This window comes from Ranitomeya imitator, chromosome 6 (genome assembly GCF_032444005.1).
Source record: "Ranitomeya imitator isolate aRanImi1 chromosome 6, aRanImi1.pri, whole genome shotgun sequence".
NCBI lineage: Eukaryota > Metazoa > Chordata > Amphibia > Anura > Dendrobatidae > Ranitomeya > Ranitomeya imitator.
In genome coordinates, this window is record NC_091287.1 from 224,478,484 (window position 1) to 224,503,168 (window position 24,685).

The 24,685-nt window shown below is 43.7% G+C and overlaps 2 long non-coding RNA genes across 2 annotated transcripts; both read right to left on the bottom strand.

Moving 5' to 3' along the window:
- Positions 1 to 13,819: 13,819 nt before the first annotated feature.
- Positions 13,820 to 14,442, bottom strand: LOC138641353 (uncharacterized). Its single transcript, XR_011313785.1, has 3 exons — positions 14,319 to 14,442; positions 14,121 to 14,237; positions 13,820 to 13,881 (listed from the first exon to the last, which is right to left on the bottom strand). It is a non-coding gene; the product is annotated as an uncharacterized lncRNA (long non-coding RNA).
- A 132-nt stretch (positions 14,443 to 14,574) lies between these two features.
- LOC138641354 (uncharacterized) lies at positions 14,575 to 15,542 on the bottom strand. Its single transcript, XR_011313786.1, has 3 exons — positions 15,493 to 15,542; positions 14,865 to 14,919; positions 14,575 to 14,763 (listed from the first exon to the last, which is right to left on the bottom strand). It is a non-coding gene; the product is annotated as an uncharacterized lncRNA (long non-coding RNA).
- Between the last annotated feature and the right edge of the window lie 9,143 nt (positions 15,543 to 24,685).

Consider the following 24,685-nt stretch of genomic DNA (forward strand, 5'->3'; position numbering starts at 1 on the left):
CACGTTCCGATAAGACACTAGCCGCAGGGCAAGCCAGCACCTCCAATGCATACTGGCTTAGCTCTGGCCATGTATCCAGCTTAGAGACACAAAACTTGAACGGGGAAGAGCCATCTGGGAGTACACTAAGAGGGCAAGCCATGTAGTCTGTCACCATCTGACGGAACCGTTGCCTCCTGCTGACTGGAGCCGCTGGTGATGGTGTAGACATTTGGGGCGGGCACACAAAAGTTTGCCACAGTTGTGCCATACTTGGCTTGCCTTGGGCAGAGGCACTGCTTCTGCTCCCTCTTTGTGCAGAGCCTCCTCCTCCACTGCCTCGACGCACTGAGCTGCTTTGTAAAGCACTAGCAGCACTCCTCTCAGTTGGACTGGAGAAGATGATGGAATTCACCAGTGTGTCGTGGTACTCCCGCATTTTACGCTCCCGTGTCAACGCCGGGATGAGGTTTTGGACATTGTCACGGTAGCGAGGATCCAGGAGGGCGTACACCCAATAATCAGGCACGTTGAGAATGTGGTCGATACGGCGGTCGTCTCTCAGGCACTGCAACATGAACTCAACCATGTGCTGCAGACTGCCAACTGGCCCAGAAATGCTGTCCCCTGCTTGAAACATGATCTCTGCCCGCTCTTCATCACCCCACCCTCGCTGTACACACTGACCACTGGACAATGGTGGAACTCCCTCCTCTGGACGTAGCTCTTCCTCGTCCATTGACTCCTCCTCATCCTCCTCACAAAGGGTCCCCTGCCGACCCCTTTGTGAGGAACCACGTGGCGCTGACTGTCCAGAACCTGATGGAAAAGGTGACTCCTCATCCTCCACCTCTTCCACATCATCCCTTATCCCTTGCAGGGTTTCTTGAAGCAAGCAGATAAGGGGGACAGTCATGCTGACTAGTGCATCATCTGCACTTGCCATCCGCGTGGAATAATCAAAAGGACGCAAAACCTGGTAGACGTCCTTCATAGTGGCCCACTCTGTGGTTGTGAAGTCTGAGCGGCGCTGACTGCGACTTTTTTGTGCCTGATGCAGCTGGTACTCCATTACTGCTTGCTGCTGCTCACACAACCGCTCCAACATATGTAACGTGGAATTCCACCTGGTAGGTAGGTCACATATGATGCGATGTTCAGGAAGGCGAAACCGACGCTGCAGTGCAGCAATGCGGGATCTTGCCAAGCTGGAACGCCGCAAGTGAGCACACTCTAGGCGGGCCTTGTGCAGAAGTGCATCAAGATCCGGATAGTCCCTCAGAAAACTCTGCACAACCAAATTGTGCCAGACATGGGATTTGAGTGAGGTTGCCAAGGCCTAAAGCTGCCACCAGATTTCGGCCATTGTCACACACTACCATGCCTGGCTGGAGATTCGCTGGCACAAACCACACATCGCTCTCCTGCTTTAGGGCATTCCAGAGCTCCTGCGCTGTGTGGCTTCGATTCCCCAAAGAAACTAATTTCAAGACGGCCTGCTGACGTTTGGCCACGGCTGTGCTCATGTCAGTCGTAACAATTAAACGTTCACGGGTCCATGTGGAGGTGGACTGTGACGGATCCTGCAGCGAGGAATCTGAGGAACTGGTGTAAGAGGAGGAGTCAATGCGTACAGACTGGATTCCTGCAATCCTTGGAGTGGGCAGGACACGTCCTGCGCCACTCGCACGGTCTGTACCTGGCTCAACAACATTAACCCAATGGGCAGTGACGGAAAGGTATCGCCCCTGTCCATGTTGACTGGTCCACGCATCGGTGGTGAGGTGGACCTTGCTACTGACAGCGTTCAGTAGCGCATGTTTTATTTGTCCCTCCACATGCTTGTGCAGGGCAGGGACAGCTTGCCTGCTGAAGTAAAAGCGGCTGGGCACCTGGTACTGTGGGACTGCCAATGCCATCAAGTCACGGAAGCTGTCAGTCTCCACCAGCCTGAATGAGAGCATTTCCAGGGACAGAAGTTTGCCGAGAATGCCCACCTTTTCTCCCATGCCTGTACTACCGATGGCTGTAGACTAGGCTGGGAGTGTGAGGATGACTGGGAACGTGGTGCTGTGGGTGGAATTACACTGGGTCTCTGGACAACAGTGCCAGAGGTTCTTCCATGGCGATCCAAGGAGGAAGCCGAACCAGCTGTGCGTGAGCTGGAGGAAGAAGCAACACGAGCTGAAGAGGTGGTAGCTGCCGCTGTTGGTTGGCCTAGGTCTTCAGTGTGTTTTTGGAACTCCACCGCGTGCCTGGTCCGCACATGTTTCCACATATTTGTGGTATTGAGGTTGCTGACACTTTTACCTCTTTTTACTTTCTGATGACACAGCTTGCATTTGACAAAACAAATGTCATCTGCAACTGTGTCAAAAAAGGACCAGGCACTGCAAGTCTTGGGAGCGCCCTTTTTGGCTTTTGAAAGAGACAGGCTCCTAACTGGTGCCAAAGTGGAGGCTACAGGCTCCGCAGTCTTCCCCCTCCCTCTCCCTCTTTGGCCCGTTAGGGGAATCTCTTCCTCTGAGCTGCTCCCACCACCTTCCTGTTCCTCACGCCACGATGGGTCAAGGACCTCATCATCTCCACTACCCTCTGCCACCAACTGCTCCTCCTGGGTAGTCTCGGCAGCACAGTACGCACCAGAAAGCGGCACCTGAGTTTCATCATCAGATGCATACTGCGCTGTGGTCACCGCAGGCACTGACCCACCCGCCTCTTCAGAGTCAGAGAGACAAAGCTGTTGGGCATCACTGCACACTGCCTCTTCTTCCATTTCTCCAATACTGCTTGGCTGGCACCCTGTTTCCAAGCCAAGAGATTCAGAGAACAGAAGTAGAGACGGCTCCTGTCCTGGGCTCTCTGACTGCCTGGCCAATTTGGCAGGTGGTGAAGAGACAGATGGCTGCTCTCCAGTGGTCTGTGCCTGAGAGGATGTGGCACTAATTGAAGTCGATGCGTTAGCTGCCATCCATCCGACAACGGCTTCAATTTGATCTTCACGCAGCAGCGGTGCACGGCGCTCTACGACAAAGCTGCGCATGAAGGACTGTTCCCTGCTCCTCTCCCTGCTCCACGCCCACGCCCACGACCCTTACTCCCTGCCCTCTTCATCTTGGTTGACAGATAAAGATAAGCAGAAAAGTACTAAGGCCTTAGTGTGCTTATTCCTGAAATGCTCCTCCTAACAGGTGTAAGAAACACTAATGTTGTAAAGTGTGGACTAGACTTTATTATTGATAAAATGTGGCCTACACAAGTGTTAAGTGGTGTTTGGTGAACTTTACTTTTTTTTTTTTGGGCAGATCGGGCTACAGAGCGAGTTTAACTCACACGGAGACCGTGCAGACAGCCGTAAACGGCGCTGCAAGGCCCAAAAACCCTCCTCTAGGTTATCCTATCTAGTGTTTTTCTACTATTTTGCTGGAGACGGGTGGAAAGACACTAATAGGAAATTGTTTACAAAATTTTCAACAGGCTGCACTAGTTGAAAAAAAAAGAAAAGTTATTTAACGGTATGAGGCAGTGACAAACCCTGAGCTGAATACAACGGGCTGTCGCTGCACACAGACTACAGGGCGAGCTGCGCTCACACGGAGACCGTGCAGACAGCCGTAAACGGCGCTGCAAGGCCCAAAAACCCTCCTCTAGGTTATCCTATCTAGTGTTTTTCCACTATTTAGCTGGAGACGGGTGGAAAGACACTAATAGGAATTTTTTAAATAATTTTTAAACAGGCTGCACTAGTTGAAAAAAAGGAAAAGTTTTTTAATGGTATGAGGCAGTGACAAACCCTGAGCTGAATACAACGGGCTGTGGCTGCACACAGACTACAGGGCGAGCTGCGCTCACACGGAGACCGGGCAGAGAGCCGTAAACGGCGCTGCAAGGCCCAAAAACCCTCCTCTAGGTTGTCCTATCTAGTGTTTTTCCACTATTTAGCTGGAGACGGGTGGTAAGACACTAATAGGAATTTTTTAAATAATTTTTAAACAGGCTGCACTAGTTGAAAAAAATGAAAAGTTATTTAACGGTATGAGGCAGTGACAAACCCTGAGCTGAATACAACGGGCTGTCGCTGCACACAGACTACAGGGCGAGCTGCGCTCAAACGGAGACCGTGCAGACAGCCGTAAACGGTGCTGCAAGGCCCAAAAACCCTCCTCTAGGTTATCCTATCTAGTGTTTTTCCACTATTTTGCTGGAGACGGGTGGAAAGACACTAATAGGAAATTTAAAAAAAAATTTTCAACAGGCTGCACTATTTGAAAAAAGGACAAGTTATTTTACAGTATGAGGCAGTGACAAAACCCTGAGCTGAATACAACCGGCTGTGGCTGCACACAGACTACAGGGCGAGCTGCGCTCACACGGAGACCGTGCAGACAGCCGTAAACGGCGCTGCAAGGCCCAAAAACCCCCCTCTAGGTTATCCTATCTAGTGTTTTTCCACTATTTGGCTGGAGACGGGTGGAAAGACACTAATAGGAAATTTTAGAAAAAATGTGCAGCAGGCTGCACTATGAGCAAAAAAGGACAATGGATAGAACTGTGTGAGGCAGTGTGAACCCCCCCTGAGCTGAATACAACCTGGTATATGGCTGCACACAGACTACAGAGTGAGCTGCACACACACACACACACACTGAGACCTTGCAGAACGCTGTTAAAACAGCGCTGCAAGGCAAGAGCAAGGTGAACTGAACAGTGAACACAGCGTTTGCTAAATTAGCCTTGGAAAAGCAAAATAAAGCAATTAGCTATCTCAACTGGCCCTCAGTTAGAACACAGTGTCCTGTCCCTAACTGAAATCACAGCAGAGTGAGCGCAAAATGGCGGCAGCGTTTTTTATAGTGCAGAGTGACATCATTTCAGCAGCCAATCACAGCCTTGCCAGTACTTACATGCCCACCATGCTAAACAGGATGTTCCCACACTTCCATTAATTCCTCATTGGCTGCTGCGTTCAGTTTGAATTCTGGGAACTTCCGATTCCGGTATCCGATACGCGGGAAGTATCGGAATTCGGTATCGGAATTCCGATACCGCAAGTATCGGCCGATACCCGATACTTGCGGTATCGGAATGCTCAACACTAATTGTCATCAATAAATGTAAGAAAATATCTCTTCTTTCCAGGGGTCTGAGTACGCATTGGACCACAGATATCCGTGTGTACTAAATCTAGTAGTTGTTCTGTTCTTGTAGTACTTTTCTTAGGAAAGGCCTTTCTGGACATTTTCCCTTTGATACAGCTGGAACACCTCATTGTCTGATTACATGAATCAATTGTAATATTGTCAGCTAATTGTTCTTGAAATAACTTTCTTATTGCTTCTGGGTCTCTATGCGCAAGCCGCCTGTGCCCTACATGAATACAGTTCTTGTGCAGTTCTTGCTTAGCTGTGCATACACACTCTTTACATTTCAACTGATACAGTTCATCTCTGATTTTTCCTTTTGCTAATGTGTGACCCTCCTTTGAGATGATGCACCCATCTTCCTTAAATGTAACTTCATTACCTTGTTTTGTGAGCTTTTTCACAGATAATAGATTACTTTCAAGACTAGGCACATATAGTACATCCTTTACATGGATCCTTCTACTTTGTGTTGCAGAGATGACAATCAATATAACCGTCTCCTATGCCTTCTGAGTTCATGCACTGACCGTTTGCCATTATCACTTTCTCTTACTTATTTTGGTTAAGCTTAGTAAAGAAGTCTCTGTCATTGGTCATGTGACTGGTTGCACCAGAATCTATACACCACGCTTTGATTTAAATGCATTGACTGATGTGAATGCAGCTTCAGTATTTGCCAAATCATTGTTTCCAGATACAGCACTCTTAACTCTCTGTTGGCTGTTTTGCTTTTTCAACTGACTCATTTTAGCTTTCCAGACTCTGCATTCAGCTTTTAAATGACCTGGCTTCTTGCATACAAAACATTCACGTGTCTCTTTAGGGTGGTTTTTGCTGGTGGGCACATCATGTGAGTAGTGTATAATAGCCAGGTTTCGTCAAACTCAATCTGACAGGTGCCCCGCCCCTATCAAAGTGTATCAAAATGTGTAACCCCTCCCCTCCTCCTGTCAGCCAGATGTCCTTGAGGCTGTCTGATTTCCCCTTTTGATATCGTTTGATATACTTTAATTTGTTGTAGTTTTGATATTATTCCTCGTATTTTGTTTTTATACGTAGTCCGAGTTTGATTCTGTAAGCTGTGTTTTGAGAACTTATATAACACATGTTTATAATTATAGCCTAGTCGTGTATTTATTTTACACGTGGTTTATAACACCTTTCTCATTTGTTTTATATTAGATTTTATACGTAGCCCGAGTTTGATTCTGTAAGCTGTGTTTTATTCACAGTGTACAGATATAGTGGAGAACTTATATAACACACCAAGCTGTTTATTTGTGGTCCTGCTGAACATTAACTAAAGGCTTATTTTCCCAAACAGAAGAGCCATTTTCTGTTTGTGTTAACTGCGGGTCAGAGGTTTATAACACCTAGGTCAATTGTTGTTGTATTTGCTATCTGCATGTCATTTGCCCATGCATTGTGTATTATGTATGTTTTATAACGCCGAATGTTTGATATTTGCTTTCTCTTTTTTGTGTCCTGAAGATGGCATCTGAGAAGTTATTTGTACCTCTACTGCGCATTAACTAAATTGGGGTCATCTGTGTTTTCTGAGGGTTAGATATTTTTGTACAAACTCATGCTGTTTGGTGATCTTTGTGAAGCAGAACTTTGTTTTATAATACATTTGTACCTGTAGATGTTATCTGTGGTGCATTGTAAGCTGTGTTTATTCACAGTGTAGCAGATTTTCTCCTTGTGGCTGCCTTATATACACAAACAGAAGAGTTACTGGACAACTTATTTCTGTATATATATATATATATATATATAATATGCACCAATGTTACAACACAAGCTATAATATGACCCAATGTTACAACACAAGTAAGAAGCTGTGTGTTTTATACGAATAAAAACCAAAGACACGATATTGTAAAAATGTAAAAAATTTTATTTCTCACAATAAAACAGCATCTCAAAGACATTTCAATACTATAAAAATTCTTACAGAATATAAAAAGTAAAAAACATTAAATAATACAATGAACAATTACACTTCTTACAAAATAATTAATATAGAGTTACAAGGCGAGTACAGCATTTATCCAGTACATTCTTTACATCGTGAGCCACATGGTTTGTAGCATCGGTAGAGACCTTTTTTTAGGTAGCAGAGTTCCGCGTGTGGTACCTAATGACGGGGAATGTAAAGATTGAATTGTACGGGGCGACGGAGCTAACTTCAGCGGTGTAGATACAGAGCGTGTCTCACTGTTGGTAATTTTTAATTCATCTAAAAGCTTCCTAGTAGCGGGGTTACCCACAACTGTAGACGGCACATTTAGCTCTGCCATAGCCTGCATAAATGAATCCCAGCCCGGCGGTAAATTTCTACTGTTCAGGGCATGGCTCTGCGTTGTACTACGTACCAAATCCAGTAAGTTAGACCCGGGTATTACGGATCCTTTGAAAATAAATTCAGCATTATTATTCCATGCTGTGACATTTTTATTCTGCAGCAGCCTGTTTAGTAAAAATTCAGCATTCTTTTTATATCTTTGGTTTATATGTCCGACAATTTCAGCGATCTCATGATTTTTATCAGAGTCGGTATTTGGCAATTGCTGCTGACCAGGATCAGGAGGGCTAACGAGATTTAAAGCCGTTACTTCTTTTGAGCTGTGCCTCGTATGTACCAAGTAGCGTTGTAGCACAGAGCTATACATTTTAATTTTCACATCATCGGGAATGTCACGACGCTGTAAAATGTCGCTAATTTCACCATCAAGGCGGCGAATAACACTGTCGCGTATGTTATCTGTAGTACCGGGTCTTAGTTTGTCTAGCTCCTGTTTGGGGACTAGATACATTTTCGCTGCATGCTCCATTATCTCCCGGCGAACAGGCTTGTTATTATTGGAATTGCAAAAGCTAAAAGAGGGCCGATAAACCCGCCGGTCTGTTTTAGTAGTCGCTTCTTTTTCTTTATGGGCTGAGATCTGTCGCTCAGTGTTCTTATAGCTTTACACCACTTCTTTAATATACCTTTTTGGCGCTCTTTCAGCGGAATCCTGCCTTTTAAGATATTTAAAGCAATCTCGCCTATGGCTGTAATTAAATCATTGCTTGCATCGCGCAAAATAGACTTTCTGACAGCGGGGGTTGCTTTCACTAGGGTTTTTAAGAGAGCCCAGTTACGCCGGAGCCTCTCAGACATCTTTACATCACAATGACCACAGCGTAGAATGTCTGATACCGGGTAAAATTCACTTTTTAGAAGTGTTTTTCTTCTGAACATAGACAGCGGGCAACGCGGGTGGAAACAACCCAGTCCTTAAACGCAGATCCTCAGGAGTATTAGCTCTCAAATCTACAAGCAAATACCCGTAAGGCTCCCGCGTGGCATCCTCAAAAGCTTCTAGGAAAAAACGTGTTTTTCCGGGATACATCTGACGAGCTAGAGTTAAAATTTGTAATTTATCTCGGGGGTTATTAAAAAGCACCATGTACTTTGTGTTTAAATTTATCGTACGGCTTTTCTTACCCTGACAAAATATGTTTTGCACCAGGTAGAAAATGCTGAGATTTCTGTGGTGCACATACTTGGTAAAGGCTTTTTCTATCTCACAATTCTCACTAGCACTCTCCATGAGATCATCAACAATCGCCAAATTCACCTTCTCCGGTGGGAATAATTCGTCATCTACGAATGTATTCGGCAGACCCTCCACAAATCTGGCGTGGGGAAAAGAGAGAGAGATTTCATCATATAGTTTTTGCCAACACGAATAAAACCATACAATATTATCAGGTTTCTGAGAAAAATTAGCTTCAATATTATATAGCAGCTGTTTTACAAAATAGCTCTTTCCAGAATTAGACGGTCCTGCTAGAATGCACGAGAACGGGTGTTGCAGACGCGTATCCATCACAATACTCGACTAATACCCAAAAGGTAATGTTGTGAAATCGTCTAATAGTCGGCGCTTTGTATAAACGCACTTTTGTGTTTTGCGTAATGGCCTTGTTTCAATATCCCAGTACTTTTTATTTCTCACAATGGACGCCTGCTGTACGACAATACGTTTCTGAGTTTCTGCGGCAGAATTGCGCGGGTAGTCCAGAACTAGATCTTTCAGACTGTTGAAATTAATAGATTGAGAGTTACCAACATTTAGTGTTATCCCCTTAACTTTTAAGACAGTTTTACCGGTGTTGAGTTTGTAGCCGTAAGTTTTGGGGCCCGCGGATACAAATTCTGTGATGTGTGCACCATCGGGTATTTCACTGGTCAGCTCCCCCAGGTAATCGCCTAAAGGCGGTTGCCACTCACCATCTTTCTGTACAAAAATAACTGAGTCTGTGTCGTGATAAAGGCACCTCTCCTGCAGCCGGTCCAGCAGCGAATAGAGCTCTAACCGAGCATACGCTGTTGTAAAACACGCTATAAAAATGTTTGTGTTTTTGTTGAGTGTGTGATGACCTTTTGCATATTTCTAGTTAATGGTTGCAGTGTCATCATCAAGGAAATGTAACAGCGAAATGTCATAGTAAGGCAGGAACAAATACTTAAAAAGCTCATCTGGATCCCTAACAATGCTGGTACATGATAGATTAGATCTCTGAGCAAACTTTCCCCATAAAGAATTTAAGAAAAGCTTGGAGATCTGTCGCTTAGCAGGATTGACAGCTATATTTTCAGGCCGTAATTGGACACCTTCTTTTTCAAGAAAAGAGTCAATGTACTGCCGTTTCTTGGCGTCATCAGTGCACCAGCTAGGATAACCAGAGGCTTCCTGCTTATCCCTAAGATGTAATTTAATGTAAGGCGCAAACAGATCATCAGTGGTTTTAGGAAAATGCCATATTTCATAGATGTGAGCGATCCGATACCCTTTTTCTATAGCCATCTCGAGCTCTATAGTGCACCAGGTGCCTGTCAGCGCCCGTTCTTCATCACTGTGGGCACAAATATCTGCCTGGGAATTTGCAGCGCATGTGTAGCAAAGGGGAAACATTAATTTTTTGTTGAGTTTTACCGGTAGAACTGGAAAAAATAAATCTCTCGGCGGGTAGACCTTGACTCTAGCAATGCCAAAGTATTTTTTAATGAATCCAAAATTGTCGTAGATGATGTCTGGATGGCCTACAGGGTATGTTTTAGTTTTGTTTACAAAGGGGTACAGACTGGTGAAATCGTAGTAGTGTAAAGTCTCCCCTTCTTCCAGATGGTGATAGAGCTTAATGGCGTTAGTTCGCCCGCCATAAAGCGCATCACGGGGGTCTAAAGGAACGGGGAATTCCATCTGACGAAGAAATGTTTGAAGGTTAGAATCATTTTCAACCATTTCATTCCACTCATGTTCCCACATCAGTCTTACTGTGTACCCGCAACGCTGTAAGTAACGCTTTTTAGCTAAAAAGGTGTAATATAACTGGCCGTAGGACGTACTCGTGACCTTATTCGTGTCATTTTCATTATAGCACACGGGACAGCCGTGGTAAAAACACCCCTGAAATTCAAAGGCTATGTGCTGGTCGCTAACATAGGCATAGCCATCTAGAAAATACTTCCCGACCTGTTTTTCACCGCCTCTCAAAGCGTGCTATATGTCGATGTTCTCAGAGTGGGCTACATACATGAGCCACTGTATAGCGGGTGTCGAGTAGCGCTTTTTTGCCTTGTGATAATTATCACCAGGTAAAATGGCGATTGTCTTTTTTGGAAGAAATTTAAACCGGTACATTGTCATACACACCGAGGCCAGGGTGATGAGCTGAAAAGGATCAACACATCTGCTCACTACAATCCTTTGCTTTTGACGCTTACAGTATTTTTTAACATTTTTCTGCGTCATCTGCATAATACGCTCTCTATAGATCTCGCAGGCGTGTCTCAAAATTTCAACATCTTGTTTGCAATAAGATTTTAGCTCGGCCTTGAAGTCAAAAGTTGTATTTACCTGTGTCTCATACCACTCCAGGAACTCTACCTTCTCACCAGGTGACATGTACTCCACCCCATAATATTTTACATCAGGTATGGGGCCTACATAGTTTTGGTTTTCTCTGGTATTGAAAAAGTGTGGAAAATGCCCTTTGCCTCCTGAAAAGCCCATGGCCTGCGGTAATTTACTGAGTTTCATGGGGATAAAATTTAGAGAGTCTATGAACCTTATAGACAAATCGGGTAGCGACACACACAAGAGACAGCCACCTTGGGTTATCAACTGTACTTGTAGTTTTTCAGAAATCAGTTCCTTAACAATAAAGTATGAGTTGTATCTTCCACCATTGTGGGCAATAAATGTATGATCTGAAAATTTACCGCTTGTAAAGAACTGTACAAAGTCATGTGTACAGGTATCGCCCTCAAACTCCCAGGAGGGGTGGCCATACAGCGTTGTAGCATAAATGTAATTCGGGATGTGCGTGCCTGTCTCCTGCATACATTCAAAATCATAAAAGATATAGCAATCTGACTCATCCTGTGCTACATACTTCCGCATGTAACAAAGATGGGCATCAAATTTATTTATATGTCTGCGACATACAGGACAGCGCAAACCATTACATTTATGCTCTGTTTCGCTATTTCTGGGGACAAAAAGGTTGCATTTATCACAAAATGTTTTAAGTCTGCAGAATGCTGGGTCGCCTAATCCCAATTGTTTGTGATAATCTAGGCACACGCTCGAACGGCAATAAACTCTGCAAACAGGACATCTGGGCTGTTGGTCGGCACCGCTTTCTACGCAATTCTCTCTCTGACAGGCTTTACAAAGATACTGACAGGAATGGTTGTTTTTGTGGTGAAACACTGAATTGCAGAGCTCACAAAAGTACTTAGCGCCGATAAAACCCTTCATATTTTTGATCCCGTAGTAGTGATTATCATGGAACAATATGAATACTGTTTTGTCATTAGATGTATTACCGCTCTGAAAGTAACGCCAATCGCCCTCACTATAGTACAGTACTTTAATGGTGACCCCCAAATATTTTTCAAATGCAGGGATGTCGCTAAAACTCACTAATTGATCATCAGGGATGCCCAGTGCTGCGTGTATGTTTTTAGAGCGGCTCAGTAAAACACCATCAGTGACATCCGTGTCGTCCATCAGGGCGCACACACTAGCAGCCAAACACAGATTTGTCGTGTAATTGTTAAAATCATACAGCCATTGTCTCTTTTGTTTAATGATCTGACTGCTCGCTATAGATTTCAAGCGCCTTTTTTGTTTTACACCACCGCGTCGATTTTTAATGATGGTGACGACTAGCTTTAGCGAATTGGATGCTATGCATTCACTGTTACTTTGAAGTGCGCTGGCAACAGCATTTAAAAAAGATTCAGAATTAAAATCTTCACGGGTTTGTTTTGTAGTGAAAATAGGGTCTAAAGTATCGCCGGCATCAAACCTTAACTGTACAAAGTCGCCAGGTTCAATGTCCCTGATGATTCTATCCAGTAATGCCTGAATGCCCTCATGAACAATATTCAAGCCCTCTTCAAATGATCGTACACGCTCTAAATTTACAAATCTAAAATGATCTGTATGTATATGGCCGTTGAAATTGCGGAGGGCTCTTTCATGATGATGGATGTGTTGCAAAAATACTGTATGATCGGGGCTCCGCACATTACCAGCAGCGTCAGCGTCTGAGGCTTGTGAATTTTGTGTAGATGCATGTGCGGCATCTGCAGAGCTGCCTGGGCTATGTGAGTGCTGTTCTGACTCTTGTGACGACGTCTGTGGTGTCTGTAGAGGCACTGCAGTACACATGTCACCACGACGCCCCCTAGAGCATAGCGCCCGTCTAGCGCTGACCAACAATTTTAGAGCCCTCTTTATAACTCTAGCCCTATTATACCTGGGTAGTGTTAGTTTAGGCGGTTTATGCATGCCGTAGCCGACCATATCTAGTCATAATGGGGTCGCTGTAGTTGTTATCTCGCCATCCAGCAGCAGGCTCCGAAGTGCGTATAGTTCGGACTTATTAGCCTGTGTTGGGCTTTGTGTTGATAATAATTTTTCAAAAGTATCGCAAAAAAACATTATTTTGGGGAGCCAGCGTTTGTAGCGTAAGTAGCGGAAGAAGTGTTCCTGAAACACAAGCATTTCAACGGGGCCCCAGCTGCGGGATTCATGCGGCAGATCTATAGCTGGCGCATGAATCCGTGGCTTTTTACACACCTTAAGCTCTTTACACACCTTAACATCAGCCGGTCGCGACCTCTTTGACAGTTTCTTAACATTAACAGAGTTAGATACACAGACATGAGATATGTCACCCAAATTAGAGGGTCCTGAGGGTCCGACCCCAGAGGCATTAGCAGGCCCCGTTACACATGGCGCTGACGGTTGCATAGTGTGGGACATACGTATAATGAGCGGTTCTACGGATGGTTGCTTACCATCAGCGAGCTGATCAATCTCGCGATCATACTCTTCACGAGTCATCGTGGCTGTTGCACCCACGGCGCAGGATGCGGTTGGTGGCTCTGTAACATGTTTTGTTTTTCGCTTATGTTTTCGGGGTGCCTCGACCACTTCTGGATATAGTAGCGCGGGGTCATTCACACGGATTGTCGATGGCTGGCCGGTGCTTGAATGGGGTATTTCACGATGGTCCGACGGCACAGGGTTTCCTGCGTCCTGAACCACGCAGATCGGTGATAGCGGATATGCTCTAACAGCTCCATTAGCCGTCTGTATCGCCGGCCACACTGGTGCTGCGCCATTCTCGGTGATCTGTAGCGGCTGTAGAGGTGCTGGAGGTGTTTTTCTCATGACTTTGCGCTTAGCTGTAGGAAAGATTATACATGTGTCAGATATGTGCGAGACCGTCGCAGGCCGCTGCGCTTAGCTGCAGGAAAGATTATACATGTGTCAGATATGTGCGAGACCGTCGCAGGCCGCTGCGCTTAGCTGCAGGAAAGATTATACATGTGTCAGATATGTGTGTGCCCTGAATCTCAATGGTGAAGCACGTGTATCATTGATTGTACAGAGACTGTGCATGTATACCAAAATATACACTTACGGGATAGCGATGTGTGGTGAATGATTGCCGTGGCGTCTTCTGTAGCTTCTGCGAGGCTCTCCATTAGCTCCGGTATATTCTCTTTTGTGAAAATTCTTCTAGGCTTCAGTTTACAAGCTATAAATAAAGATATAGGCCTTAGTAGAGGCGTGGTGGATTTTCTCAGAGCGGTTGTGCAAAAACTTTTCATACGATTACCTTTTCCTTTCCGGCACCCCGGTCCGAGCTGTTTTTTAGGTGCTCTAGAAACAGGACTGTTTCTCGGCGTGGGGGTCTGGTACATCAGTTCCTCAACAGGTAGCTGATTGTGTTCCGAGGTGGTTGGTTCTGGAAACATGTCGACATCTGTAAAGAATTAATATATATATTTACACGTCTAAATACTTAAAAGCTATATACACACACACACACCTACACACGCAGACACACAACGCACCTATGATATCCTGAGTCAAATCCCACACAGCAGCGGCACCTGCATTAGTGTTACTATACTCAGCTCCAGGTGTATCACACTCCAGAGTAGGCACGCTGAAGCCGTTTAAAAAATCATCGCTGTAGTTGCTGATAAATTCATCTACAGCATCGGGGGTGTTCCTGGTAAATTCATCTAGATTATCGGGGATGGTCCTGATTAATTCATCTTAAACAAGAAAGAATAAACAATATAAAAATAATATATAAAACAATCCTTACTTAGAATGGGCCACTAACAGATACATGTATATAAATCTTGAAACATACCGAATACCGAATCCGCAACTTGACTGGAAAAAGCCAAAAAATGTTGGGATTCCATCTAAAATAAATTATCTGTGTAAATTTTTTGCGCAATCTATATTAACCGCACACCACCACTCGTCAAGCTCATTTATATACACACCAAATAAAACTGCGGCCCGTGTATAAATATTCTTATACTAAGCAAATCATGGCTAATACGGCTAAGTCTTTCTATATTAATTATGCGCCACAAATATGATTTATGCGGTAAAACTATATTACACAGCCCCACTAAATATACCGCTACTGTATAAATATGACTATAAATATGTCTATGTTAAACAAAACACAGGTAGTAAGTAAGCGCTGCATGCGCTAGTTAGGGCGTATTAACAGTTATTAACTACTGTATTACATAAATTATGTTATAATAGTTGCCCGCGGATAAGTCTTTCTATATTAATTATGTACCACAGAATATGTTTTATGCAGTAAAACTATATTATACAACGATACTAAATATGCAGCTATCCTCCAGTATAACACTAACTTATTAAACAAATAACACCCTTAATTATGGTTTTAGAGATGCATAGTTAAATATAATTAAGCATTTGCGAATAATAACACAACTGTCTTATATACTTACATTTAGAATAGCTCTGCTTTTTTAGTCTAGTCGGACTTCTGTTGGATGTCTGATGTACTTAGTGGTCCAACCAGCTGTATTTATCCTGAGTGTCAGAAATCAGCTCACCTGTTAACACCCAGAAACACACCCAGTTACGCCCCATCACACGCCTTCTGCTAACACCCAGAACACAACCATACATGCAATTAATGCATGCATTAACTCACGCATGATATAGCCGGATTAAAACAGGAATTTTTATACAGCTGAATTTCTGAAAGAAGCAGGCTTTTGATTAACGAGCCACAATCATTTTAATCAATCATGACGTCTAAATCGTATGATGCCATATTAGAAAAACAATATTTTACAAGCCAGGCACCCGGATCATTCTCGGGTATTGACAAATTATTTAGATCTGCAAGAGCGCGCGGAATAGAGAAATCTGATGTTATTGCTTGGTTAAATAAGCAAGACACCTACACGCTACACAAGCCTGCTAGAAAACGCTTTTTGACAAATAAAATTTACGTCTCGGCCATTGATGCGCAGTGGCAGGCGGATCTCGTAAGTTTAATTGACTATTCAAGGGAAAATGATAATGTCAAATACATCCTGACGGTGATTGATGTTCTATCGAGATACGCATGGTGCGTGGCCTTGACAAACAAGACAGGCGCTAGTGTCGCCAGATCGTTCGAATTAATATTTCAAAATGATAAGCGCATACCGAAGAAACTGCAGACGGATCGCGGCAAAGAATTTATAAATTCATCACTCAAGCAGCTATGTAATACGCACAATATTCATCACTTTTTTACAAACAATGATGTAAAAGCCGCTATGGTCGAGCGTTTTAATCGCACATTAAAAACCCGTATGTGGCGCTATCTTACGCATCATAATACCTTTAGGTATATTGATATTTTACCGGATTTGCTGTATAGCTACAACCATACGTACCACTCAACGATCCGCTGTAGTCCCGCGTCTGTGTCAGAGAGAAACCTGATGCAAATCTGGCGCAATATTTACAGTTCTACTATTACTAATAAACCGATTAAACCGTCTTTAATGGTTGGCTCTCATGTGAGAATATCGCGCTATAAATCGACCTTCTGTAAGGGCTATGAGAAGACGTACAGCGATGAGATTTTTTTAATCACCGGCGTCTCCAATAAATTTCATAAACCCCTTTATAAAATCAGTGATTTAGCCGGGGAGCCTGTAGAGGGGTCATTTTATAAGGAAGAGCTGCAAAAAATACCTATGGATGAGGATTGTGTCTACAGAGTAGAAAAAATTTTGAGAAAAAAACGTGTCAGGGGTGTGAGTCACTGCTTTGTCAAATGGCTGGGCTACCCCGAAAAATTCAATAGTTGGATCCCGGCCTCGGAGTTGACAGATATATAACCATGGAAGCGGGCTCATTTTTCGTGACATTACCCAGTAATTCGTCAATTAAAATCTACCCTGAAAACACAATATCGGAGTACAATACCAAGTTAGCGCGGGCCGTTCATCTTTCGGCAGATTATGAGGTGGCGTTAACGGAAATACAGTACCCCCATACGTGGAACACGTTTGATGCTTTTGAAGGGAGCTTCTACGCGGCTAAACACGGCGAACCTTTAGTACAGTATCACATAAAATCAGGATTTTACTCGTCCATTCCTAAGCTAGTTGGCGCGGTCAATGCCCGAATAGAAGCGCTGTATTTATCTACGCCTGCCTACAGAATACGGTATGATGAGCTACGCCGCGAGGTGATCCTGACCGACCCATCCCCTATACAGTTTGCTCTGGGTACTAAGTTAAAATTTATTTTCGGACTGCAGACCGTCGATGACTCCCCCGTTGCTTTAATGCCGTGGAATCGCCGCTTTTACCCCGATTCAAAAGCTGGTTTTTATTCGCTTTTTGTATACACTGATATAATTCAACATCAACTTGTAGGCGACAGTTACGTTCAACTGCTACGAACCGTAGAAGTTAGCGGCGATGATAATGATATTGTCACGGTGCGCTACTCACGGCCCGATTACATACCGCTGTGCAAGCAACACTTTGACTCCATAAACATTACAGTCATGTCGGACCAGGGCACGCCGGTTAAATTCAGATACGGCAAGTGTATAGTGCGATTACATTTTAGACCTCGCCAGCATTGACACGATAAAATGCTGTCTCAAAGGGTGTATGGAGATCCTGCTGTTTATGCCCGCTACTATACTGCCCAGTCGGGGCACGGACTAGAGGGGTTCCGCGGGAGCGAGTACATGTATGGCTCTGGACTGGCAGGACTATTTAAAGGCTTATTTCGTCGCGCCGTGCCGCTTTTCAGAAAAGGCTTAGAATTAGTAAAACCACACGTTCGGACGGCTGCCCGGAACATCGCTGCAGATGCCGTGACATCAGCATCGACGGCCCTTATGAAAAGGATAAATACACCAACACAGCAAGACGGCTCTGGGATAATCTATGTCGCTAAAAAAGCCCAAAAAAGAAAGCGGCGCGTTTGCCCTCCTTTACCGCCGATGCTCATGAATAAAACTACATCCAAGAGACGGCCCCGTCAGAAACGAGTAAGACGCTCTGCGGACGACATCTAATAATCAGTTACCATGGCTTTCCTGCATGACGCTTCTGTAGAGTGCGCAAAATCTGAACTGGATATTTTTGCCGTACCACCGACTCAAACAAGTATCGAGAAATCTCTATTTGTAGAAGTACAGCCGGTTGCTGCTCTGTCAGACAATGGACCATTGGAGTTTTACATATCTGGTAGCGGTGATTATTATTATGATCTGAACAACACGCTGCAGTACATAAGCTGTCGCATCGTGAAGCAGGATAATACGGCCATCGCCGATGGTGCGCGTGTGGCGCTCATAAACTACCCTCTAGCCACTCTTTTTAACCAGGTCGATATTACTCTGGGAGACCGACTTATCTCACAATCGGACAATCTCTACAGCTATAGAGCGTACATAGAGACCCTTTTAAATTACAGTTCACAGACGCTGGCATCACAATTTACAGCCGGTTTGTTCTATAAAGACACTGCGGGGCATCATAATGACAGGCGCCTGGATGGTGCAAATGCGGGATTTATCAAAAGAGCCAGTGCTGCCTCTCACTCAAAACCCATCGACCTTTTGGGACCCATTTTTGGGGATATATTTAACCAGCCAAAGTTAATATTGAACAGCCTTGACCTTAAGGTTAAGCTGTCAAGAAATAAGGATACTTTCTGCCTCATGTCCGCAGAAGCCGAGCCGCTGAAGGTACAAATCTCGCAGGCGGCTCTCTATGTGAAAAGAGTGCAGGTATCACCGGCTGTCCGAATCGGCCACAGCCAGGCCCTCCTAGCCGCTACAGCCAAGTACGCTGTTGACCGAACATGCCTGAAAGTGTACAGCATCGCCGCAGGGACACGGATCACGAACCACGAGAACCTCTTCCTAGGACAGATACCAAAAACTGTTATATTGGGGTTTGTAGATAATGAGGGCTTCAGCGGTTCTTATACAAAAAACCCACTGGACTTTCACCACTACCACGTCAGCCACGCGGCATTATATCTGGATGGTCAGCAGATATCCGCGAGGCCTTATAATCCTAATTTTAATGCTGATTTAGCCATCAGAGAATATATGGCGCTTGCCCATATATCGGGCAAGCAAAAGGCTGATTGTGCCATGGCGATAGATCGTGAAGAATTTATGGCTGGCTTCACGCTATTTGCTTTTGATTTATCGCCTGATCAAGAGCCTGGAGGCCATTTCTCGCTCATTAAAACAGGTAATCTGCGTGCTGAAGTCCGCTTTGCGATAGTGACACCCCACACGATAAATATGATTGTCTTTGCAGTCAACCACACCATTCTGGAAATTAATAACAGGCGAGAGATCTTGTACGATTTTAATTAAGCAACGATGGACAGTCTGCAGCTTACAGTTGTAGCGCGGTCCGATAATTATACAGACCGCATATTCACCGGTGTGTTTCCGTGTGATTTGCTTCCGGCAGAAAGAGAGACTCAGAGACCCGCGGCATATATTGTGAATACAGACCCGGTGAATCAAGCTGGTCGCCACTGGATATTAATCGTACTCTGCGACGATAAGACGGGCATATTTTTTGACAGTTACGGCTTCCGTGCGGATAATATTATCTTTCCACGCGCTTTTGTGACATTCCTGAACAAGAATTGTTATTCTTATTGTTATCAGAGCGCACAAATTCAAGATTTGTATAGCCGTGTATGCGGTCATTATTGCATATATGTATTATACCATTTAGCGCGAGGCTTTCCATTTAAGAAAATTTTACAAAATTTTACGTCTGACATGCAGAACAATGATCGATCCGTATCAGATTTTGTGACATCAAGATTTTCAGGCGCAGTCCTTTGTTCATCGTGTCGTTATCAGATTCCGCAAAGATGCATTTGTCAGCATCATGCTGTTAGCTAACTTAAAATGTGCTTCCTGGAATTTTATAGTATTGAAATGTCTTTGAGATGTTGTTTTATTGTGAGAAATAAATCTTTTTAAATTTTTTACAATATCGTGTCTTTGGTTTATATTCGTATAAAACACGCCGCTTCTTACTTGTGTTGTAACATTGGGTCATATTATAGCTTGTGTTGTAACATTGGTGCATATTATATATATATATATATATATATATACAGTGGGGCAAAAAAGTATTTAGTCAGTCAGCAATAGTGCAAGTTCCACCACTTAAAAAGATGAGAGGCGTCTGTAATTTACATCATAGGTAGACCTCAACTATGGGAGACAAACTGAGAAAAAAAATCCAGAAAATCACATTGTCTGTTTTTTTAACATTTTATTTGCATATTATGGTGGAAAATAAGTATTTGGTCAGAAACAAAATTTAATCTCAATACTTTGTAATATATCCTTTGTTGGCAATGACAGAGGTCAAACGTTTTCTGTAAGTCTTCACAAGGTTGCCACACACTGTTGTTGGCATGTTGGCCCATTCCTCCATGCAGATCTCCTCTAGAGCAGTGATGTTTTTGGCTTTTCGCTTGGCAACACGGACTTTCAACTCCCTCCAAAGGTTTTCTATAGGGTTGAGATCTGGAGACTGGCTAGGCCACTCCAGGACCTTGAAATGCTTCTTACGAAGCCACTCCTTCGTTGCCCTGGCGGTGTGCTTTGGATCATTGTCATGTTGAAAGACCCAGCCACGTTTCATCTTCAATGCCCTTGCTGATGGAAGGAGGTTTGCACTCAAAATCTCACGATACATGGCCCCATTCATTCTTTCATGTACCCGGATCAGTCGTCCTGGCCCCTTTGCAGAGAAACAGCCCCAAAGCATGATGTTTCCACCACCATGCTTTACAGTAGGTATGGTGTTTGATGGATGCAACTCAGTATTCTTTTTCCTCCAAACACGACAAGTTGTGTTTCTACCAAACAGTTCCAGTTTGGTTTCATCAGACCATAGGACATTCTCCCAAAACTCCTCTGGATCATCCAAATGCTCTCTAGCAAACTTCAGACGGGCCCGGACATGTACTGGCTTAAGCAGTGGGACACGTCTGGCACTGCAGGATCTGAGTCCATGGTGGCGTAGTGTGTTACTTATGGTAGGCCTTGTTACATTGGTCCCAGCTCTCTGCAGTTCATTCACTAGGTCCCCCCGCGTGGTTCTGGGATTTTTGCTCACCGTTCTTGTGATCATTCTGACCCCACGGGGTGGGATTTTGCGTGGAGCCCCAGATCGAGGGAGATTATCAGTGGTCTTGTATGTCTTCCATTTTCTAATTATTGCTCCCACTGTTGATTTCTTCACTCCAAGCTGGTTGGCTATTGCAGATTCAGTCTTCCCAGCCTGGTGCAGGGCTACAATTTTGTTTCTGGTGTCCTTTGACAGCTCTTTGGTCTTCACCATAGTGGAGTTTGGAGTCAGACTGTTTGAGGGTGTGCATAGGTGTCTTTTTATACTGATAACAAGTTTAAACAGGTGCCATTACTACAGGTAATGAGTGGAGGAAAGAGGAGACTCTTAAAGAAGAAGTTACAGGTCTGTGAGAGCCAGAAATCTTGATTGTTTGTTTCTGACCAAATACTTATTTTCCACCATAATATGCAAATAAATTGTTAAAAAAACAGACAATGTGATTTTCTGGATTTTTTTTCCTCAGTTTGTCTCCCATAGTTGAGGTCTACCTATGATGTAAATTACAGACGCCTCTCATCTTTTTAAGTGGTGGAACTTGCACAATTGCTGACTGACTAAATACTTTTTTGCCCCACTGTATATATACAGTGGGGCAAAAAAGTATTTAGTCAGTCAGCAATTGTGCAAGTTCCACCACTTAAAAAGATGAGAGGCGTCTGTAATTTACATCATAGGTAGACCTCAACTATGGGAGACAAACTGAGGAAAAAAAATCCAGAAAATCACATTGTCTGTTTTTTTAACAATTTATTTGCATATTATGGTGGAAAATAAGTATTTGGTCAGAAACAAAATTTCATCTCAATACTTTGTAATATATCCTTTGTTGGCAATGACAGAGGTCAAACTTTTTCTGTAAGTCTTCTCAAGGTTGCCACACACTGTTGTTGGTATGTTGGCCTATTCCTCCATGCAGATCTCCTCTAGAGCAGTGATGTTTTTGGCTTTTCGCTTGGCAACACAGACTTTCAACTCCCTCCAAAGGTTTTCTATAGGGTTGAGATCTGGAGACTGGCTAGGCCACTCCAGGACCTTGAAATGCTTCTTACGAAGCCACTCCTTCGTTGCCCTGGCGGTGTGCTTTGGATCATTGTCATGTTGAAAGACCCAGCCACGTTTCACCTTCAATGCCCTTGCTGATGGAAGGAGGTTTGCACTCAAAATCTCACGGCACATGGCCCCATTCATTCTTTCATGTACCCGGATCAGTCGTCCTGGCCCCTTTGCAGAGAAACAGCCCCAAAGCATGATGTTTCCACCACCATGCTTTACAGTAGGTATGGTGTTTGATGGATGCAACTCAGTATTCTTTTTCCTCCAAACACGACAAGTTGTGTTTCTACCAAACAGTTCCAGTTTGGTTTCATCAGACCATAGGACATTCTCCCAAAACTCCTCTGGATCATCCAAATGCTCTCTAGCAAACTTCAGACGGGCCCGGACATGTACTGGCTTAAGCAGTGGGACACGTCTGGCACTGCAGGATCTGAGTCCATGGTGGCGTAGTGTGTTACTTATGGTAGGCCTTGTTACATTGGTCCCAGCTCTCTGCAGTTCATTCACTAGGTCCCCCCGCGTGGTTCTGGGATTTTTGCTCACCGTTCTTGTGATCATTCTGACCCCACGGGGTGGGATTTTGCGTGGAGCCCCAGATCGAGGGAGATTATCAGTGGTCTTGTATGTCTTCCATTTTCTAATTATTGCTCCCACTGTTGATTTCTTCACTCCAAGCTGGTTGGCTATTGCAGATTCAGTCTTCCCAGCCTGGTGCAGGGCTACAATTTTGTTTCTGGTGTCCTTTGACAGCTCTTTGGTCTTCACCATAGTGGAGTTTGGAGTCAGACTGTTTGAGGGTGTGCACAGGTGTCTTTTTATACTGATAACAAGTTTAAACAGGTGCCATTACTACAGGTAATGAGTGGAGGAAAGAGGAGACTCTTAAAGAAGAAGTTACAGGTCTGTGAGAGCCAGAAATCTTGATTGTTTGTTTCTGACCAAATACTTATTTTCCACCATAATATGCCAAAAAAATGTTAAAAAAACAGACAATGTGATTTTCTGGATTTTTTTTTCTCAGTTTGTCTCCCATAGTTGAGGTCTACCTATGATGTAAATTACAGACGCCTCTCATCTTTTTAAGTGGTGGAACTTGCACTATTGCTGACTGACTAAATACTTTTTTGCCCCACTGTATATATACAGAAATAAGTTGTCCAGTAACTCTTCTGTTTGTGTATATAAGGCAGCCACAAGGAGAAAATCTGCTACACTGTGAATAAACACAGCTTACAATGCACCACAGATAACATCTACAGGTACAAATGTGTTATAAAGCAAAGTTCTGCTTCACAAAGATCACCAAACAGCATGAGTTTGTACAAAAATATCTGACCCTCAGAAAACACAGATGACCCCAATTTAGTTAATGCGCAGTAGAGGTACAAATAACTTCTCAGATGCCATCTTCAGGACACAAAAAAGAGAAAGCAAATATCAAACATTCGGCGTTATAAAACATACATAATACACAATGCATGGGCAAATGACATGCAGATAGCAAATACAACAACAATTGACCTAGGTGTTATAAACCTCTGACCCGCAGTTAACACAAACAGAAAATGGCTCTTCTGTTTGGGAAAATAAGCCTTTAGTTAATGTTCAGCAGGACCACAAATAAACAGCTTGGTGTGTTATATAAGTTCTCCACTATATCTGTACACTGTGAATAAAACACAGCTTACAGAATCAAACTCGGGCTACGTATAAAATCTAATATAAAACAAATGAGAAAGGTGTTATAAACCACGTGTAAAATAAATACACGACTAGGCTATAATTATAAACATGTGTTATATAAGTTCTCAAAACACAGCTTACAGAATCAAACTCGGACTACGTATAAAAACAAAATACGAGGAATAATATCAAAACTACAACAAATTAAAGTATATCAAACGATATCAAAAGGGGAAATCAGACAGCCTCAAGGACATCTGGCTGACAGGAGGAGGGGAGGGGTTACACATTTTGATACACTTTGATAGGGGCGGGGCACCTGTCAGATTGAGTTTGACGAAACCTGGCTATTATACACTACTCATGTGTTTGTAAAGCAGTTTCCTTGTTACATATCTTGCTGCTCACATTTTCTGTCTTTCTCTTATATTCATCTACAAGCTTTCCTCTGACGTACTCCAATGTCAGCTCATCATCTGGGCGTGCATTTAGTGCAGTTACCAGAGTGTCATAGCTTTCTGGGAGACCACTAAGTAATAGTGCTGCTACATGGAAGTCCTTCATATCTTCCCCAATGCCCCGCAGGCGCTCTACGGTCTCCAGAGTATTTCTAATGTAGTCCTGCATGTCCTGGTCATTGTGTAGCTTAGACTGATACAGCTTTCTCATTAGATAGAGTTTATTACTTAAATTTATTCTCTCATGTACTTTCTGCAACTGCTCCCACATTTCCTTTGCAGATTCACAC